The following is a 6,099-nucleotide window of genomic DNA, read 5'->3' on the forward strand; positions in this document are numbered from 1 at the left end:
TGGCAAACCAACTTAAAGGTGCATTACCATCACCGACTGGGCTGGAGTATGGAACAGAAGATATTTGGGGAGGAATAATTCCCCCCCCCCCCCCCCCCCCGCACTTTTCCTGCTTCTTTTAAATACTTGATAATTTTGGAGGTTTTGTTTTTGAGCAGTTTTTAATTTCGTCCTCGGTTGGTTCAGCAACACACTCCACCACAATTTTTCTCTACTCACAGTATATGAGCTGATAGCCTAGTAAAAGAGTAGCCAATCAGAGTACATGATTGCTCATATCCAGTGAAATATTGGCCATTCTTTGCAAGTTGTTAACCTGGAATAGAATATAGAGGACTTTCGCTGACGTCATATTTTTATTTTTCATGCAGTAGTTGCCATATCACCAGGTAAACAAAGAAACATCTGTTAATAATGAAAATCTAGAGGACTGTGGTCAGTACAATCACTCTGAAATGATTTAAAAATGTGTTTTATACCAGCAGATCACATTACATCCAAAAGTTGAAACATGCAGGTATCACAAATCCATTTACCCACAAATGTATTTATTTATTCTGCGCTCTCTCTCTCTCTCTCTCTCTCTCTCTCTGTGTGCACACACATGTTCCCTGCTTCTGATGGGTTAAATGCAGAGGAGGAATTTTGCTGTGTTTGAGTTTACAAATGTATTTATTCCACTTGAAAAGTGGACGGCAAACCAGCAACCGGATTTGGGATACTACATCATTTCATATTTGGGACTTCTAAATACACCAATTTAGAATTTGTCCATCTAATGTACATGAACAAAGTCAAAGTTCTAACAGTAAAAATGGTACAAGTCCAAAAAGCCTGAACAACAACCCAACTTACAGTATATACAAGCTATATACAGTGGTGCCTGAAAGTTTGTGAACCCTTTTAGAATGTTCTATATTTCTGCATAAATATGACCTAAAACATCAGATTTTCACACAAGTCCTAAAAGTAGATAAAGAGAACCCAGTTAAACAAATGAGACAAAAATATTATACTTGGTCATTTTATTTATTGAGAAAAATGATCCAATATTACATATCTGTGAGTGGCAAAAGTATGTGAACCTCTAGGATTAGCAGTTAATTTGAAGGTGAAATTAGAGTCAGGTGTTTCCAATCAATGGGATGACAATCAGGTGTGAGTGGGCACCCTGTTTTATTTAAAGAACAGGGATCTATCGAAGTCTGATCTTCACAATACATGTTTGTGGAAGTGTATCATGGCATGAACAAAGGAGATTTCTGAGGACCTCAGAAAAAGCGTTGTTGCTGCTCATCAGGCTGAGAAAGGTTACAAAACCATCTCTAAAGAGTTTGGACTCCTCCAATCCACAGTCAGACAGATTGTGTACAAATGGAGGAAATTCAAGACCATTGTTACCCTCCCCAGGAGTGGTTGGCCAACAAAGATCACCCCAAGAGCAAGGCGTGTAATAGTCTGCGAGGTCACAAAGGACCCCGGGGTAACTTCTAAGCAACTGCAACGCTCACTAACCTGCTCTAAAGCCTGGACACGTGCTTCTAGTGGTTTTCCCGAGTCACTAGCCACAATTTTGTTGCCAGGAAATCGCAGTTTTTTCTTCACCGTGATGTTAAAGTACGGAAGATCTAGATTTAATTATGAATGGCAGCGTATAATGTATCTCTACAGTAGCACTCAAATATTCAGTGCTGTTAAGGTAGCTCCCTATATGAAAACATGCAACCATCTCATCTCATCTCATTATCTCTAGCCGCTTTATCCTTCTACAGGGTCGCAGGCAAGCTGGAGCCTATCCCAGCTGACTACGGGCGAAAGGCGGGGTACACCCTGGACAAGTCGCCAGGTCATCACAGGGCTGACACATAGACACAGACAACCATTCACACTCACATTCACACCTACGGTCAATTTAGAGTCACCAGTTAACCTAATCTGCATGTCTTTGGACTGTGGGGGAAACCGGAGCACCCGGAGGAAACCCACGCGGACACGGGGAGAACATGCAAACTCCACACAGAAAGGCCCTCGCCGGCCCTGGGGCTCGAACCCAGGACCTTCTTGCTGTGAGGCGACAGCGCTAACCACTACACCACCGTGCCGCCCAACATGCAACCAATTCAGACAAAAATATAAACAGAGTATTCTGTTTATTGAACTCAAATTCAAGCCCCTTATAATAAGAGAGAGAGAGCATGTGAGAGAGGCACTTCCTGCTTCCTGAGTTGTTCGCGCCGAGTCCTTTTTCCCGCGAGTGCCGGCGTTAATTACTAATCCTTTTTTAACTTTTTTTCTACAAATAAATTTCCAGTATCCTCTTCATTTTTATTGTACTGTCGCTTTCATTTTTGTACTTTTCACTTTCGCTTTCCTTTCTCCGTTTTTTTTCCCGTTTTTTTTCTCTTTCTTTTTTCGGAAGAACGCCGAGACCGGAAGCTTTCTTTTTCTCTCCTCCTGTGTAAAGACCACAAGCGGAGGCCATCCACATCTGATCTGTTTTAATATCAACAGATCTTCATTTAACGTACGTGAATCTTTTCATCATGGCACACCTTCAGCCTGTTCAGTGTGCTGAGTGCAGGATGTTTAGTCATTCTTCCTCCGTCACTAGCGATAGCTCTATTAGCTTTACTTGTGATAAGTGCAGATTAGTTAGCTCTCTGACGGAGAAGATTACAGTGCTAGAAGCGCGTGTCCAGGCTTTAGAGCAGGTTAGTGAGCGTGAGAACAGTGTAGTTTCTGTTAGGGAAAGTCTGGACGCCCTAGGTGGAGTTAGCAATCCCCCAACTCCGGCATTAGAGCCCTTACAGCGGGGCGAATGGGTGACGGCTCGGCGGCATAAGCGTAGAGCCAAAGCTACCGCTGAGGCTTGCCCACGGGAGCACCACTCCTCTCCGCGTCACGTGTTGCTCTCCTTAGTGATGCACCCACTGAGAAACCTGAAAGAGCTCTGGTTATAGGGGACTCTATCATACGGCACGTGAAATTAGCTCGGCCTTTAGGGGCACCAGCAGCTTTAGTCAGGTGTATACCAGGAGCCAGGGCGCCGGACATAGCAGGTAATCTGAGGGTCCTAGGCAAGCACAGGTTCTCATAGTTATCCATGCAGGAGCTAATGATATACGCCTTTGTCAGTCTGAGGTTACTAAGAGTAACTTTGTAGAGGTGTTTAAATTAGCGAAGGTGATGTCCGATGCTGTAGTATGCTCTGGCCCCATCCCAATGCGGCGTGGCGATGTAGCTTACAGCAGGTTATGGTCGCTGAACTGCTCTGAGAACAGTGTGGGCTTTATAGATAATTGGGCTAATTTTGAGGGCACTGCTGGCCTGCTTCCCACTCGGGAAGGTGCTGCTCTCATTTCCTGCAGCATAGGTCATAGTCTCAGAAGAGGCCTAGTTAATTTCTGACAATCCAGAGCCAAGGCCAGGGAGCAGACGAACAGGCTAAACCGACTGTCTGCTAGCTGCACAGAGTCGTCACTCAGGGCCCACTACATCGAGACTGTGTCTGTTCCCCGAGCTCAACAAAAAGGTAGAAATTTTCAGAGAGTTTGTTCCAGTAACCTAATCAATATAAAATTAGATCAGACTGACTGTACAGCTGCTGCCAGCACCTTTGATCTAAAGGTGGGGCTATTAAATATTAGATCTCTTACATCTAAAGCGCTAATGGTTAATGAACTCGTTACTGATCAGGAGTTTAATGTACTGTGTTTAACAGAAACATGGATTAAGCCAAATGAATATATAGCATTAAATGAAGCGAGTCCTCCTGGATACAGTTATATACACCAGCCTCATCTAACTGGCAGAGGAGGAGGCGTCGCGGTTATTTATAACGATTATCTAGGTGTAACACAAAAACCTGGTTATAAATTTAATACATTTGAAGTTCTTCATACTCATAATGTATGTAGCCTCGAAAAATAAGTCTACCCAGTTAATTCCATTGCTTATTATTTACAGGCCCCCGGGGCCATATTCTGAGTTTCTTTCTGAATTTGCAGATTTTATCTCAGATCTGGTTATTTCCTTAGACAAAGCTTTAGTTGTCGGAGATTTTAATATTCACTTCGATAACCCAGAAGACCCTTTAAAAACAGCGTTTGCGTCCATCTTAGATTCAGTCGGGATTAAGCAGAATGTCATAGGACCGACCCATAATGGTGGTCACACCCTTGATCTAATACTAACATTCAGATTAAACATAGACAATATAGTCATACTTCCACAGTCTGAAGTTATCTCAGATCATTGTCTCATCTCATTCAAAATATGTCTGAGTAATAATATATGCACCTCACCACGCTACTGTATTAAACGTACTTTCACGTCAACTACTGCACAGAGCTTTATAAATGATCTCCCAGAGCTGTCAACTTTGATTGGGTCACTGTCAGCCCCTGCAGAACTTGATCAGGCAACTGAATGCTTAGAGTCAACATTCCGCCATACTTTAGATAATGTAGCTCCTCTAAAAAGGAAAATGGTCAGAGACAAAAAATTAGCACCCTGGTATAATGATGACACTCGCACATTAAAACAGACCACTCGAAAATTGGAACGTAAATGGCGTCAAACAAAATTGGTAGTGTTCAAATTAGCTTGGAAGGAGAGCTTCCTGATGTATAGAAAAGCTCTTAGTGCTGCGAGATCAACATATTTCTCCTCCCTAATAGAAGATAACAAAAATAATCCTAGATTCCTATTTAATACTGTCGCAAAATTAACCAGGAATAAGTCCACTATAGACACATGCACACCTGCAGTATGTAGTAGCAACGACTTCATGAATTTTTTTAATGACAAAATTGAGAATATCCGACAAAAAATTCAAACTACTAATTTAAGGTTAGACAATGAAAGTGACCTTGTAGTTAACAATTTAACTATCAGATCATCAGTTAGAATGTTTTACTCCCCTAAAAGAAACTGAATTACTTTCATTAATCTCTACATCAAAAGCCTCAACTTGCGTACTAGATCCCTTACCGACACATCTATTCAAACAGATAATGCCTGGAGTAATTGAACCGCTTCTAAAAATAATAAATTCTTCTCTTATGATTGGCTATGTACCCAAATCCTTTAAACTAGCAGTTATCAAACCCCCGATTAAAAAACCTGACCTTGATCCCTGTCAGCTGTCCAATTATCGGCCAATATCAAACCTCCCCTTTATCTCCAAGATCCTTGAAAAAGCTGTGGCACAACAGTTATGCTCATATTTACATAGGAATAACATCCATGAAATGTATCAGTCAGGATTTAGACCTCATCATAGCACAGAGACAGCACTGGTTAAAGTAGTAAACGACCTACTGTTGGCGTCTGATCAGGGCTGTGTCTCGCTACTTGTGTTGCTTGACCTTAGTGCAGCATTTGATACCATTGATCATTCCATTCTTCTGGATAGACTAGAAAATGTTGTGGGAGTTAAGGGAATGGCCCTCTCCTGGCTCAGGTCTTATCTAACTGATCGTTATCAGTATGTCGATATAAATGGTGATATTTCTAGACGTACCGAGGTAAAGTTTGGTGTTCCACAAGGTTCTGTCTTGGGTCCACTGCTTTTTTCTCTATATATGTTACCTCTGGGCGATATTATTTGTAAACATTGTATTAGTTTCCACTGTTATGCTGATGACACACAGTTGTATGTCTCTGCAAAACCTGATGAGAGACACCAGCTTAATAGAATTGAGGAATGTGTTAAGGACATTAGGCACTGGATGCTTATTAATTTCCTTCTGCTTAACTCTGACAAGACTGAAGTACTTGTGCTAGGACCACATACAGCTAGAAGTAAGTTTTCTGATTACACAGTAACTCTGGATGGCCTTTCTGTTTCTTCACGTGCAGCAGTAAAAGACCTCGGAGTGATTATTGACCCCAGTCTTTCATTTGAAACTCACATTGATAACATCACCCGGATAGCTTTCTTTCATCTCAGAAATATTGCAAAGATAAGAAATTTAATGTCATTGCATGATGCAGAAAAACTAGTCCATGTTTTTGTTACCTCCAGGTTGGATTATTGTAATGCCTTACTGTCTGGATGCTCCAATAAGTGCATAAACAAGCTCCAGTTAGTTCAAA

Source organism: Neoarius graeffei, chromosome 11, assembly GCF_027579695.1.
Source record: "Neoarius graeffei isolate fNeoGra1 chromosome 11, fNeoGra1.pri, whole genome shotgun sequence".
In the NCBI taxonomy this organism is placed as follows: Eukaryota; Metazoa; Chordata; class Actinopteri; order Siluriformes; family Ariidae; genus Neoarius; species Neoarius graeffei.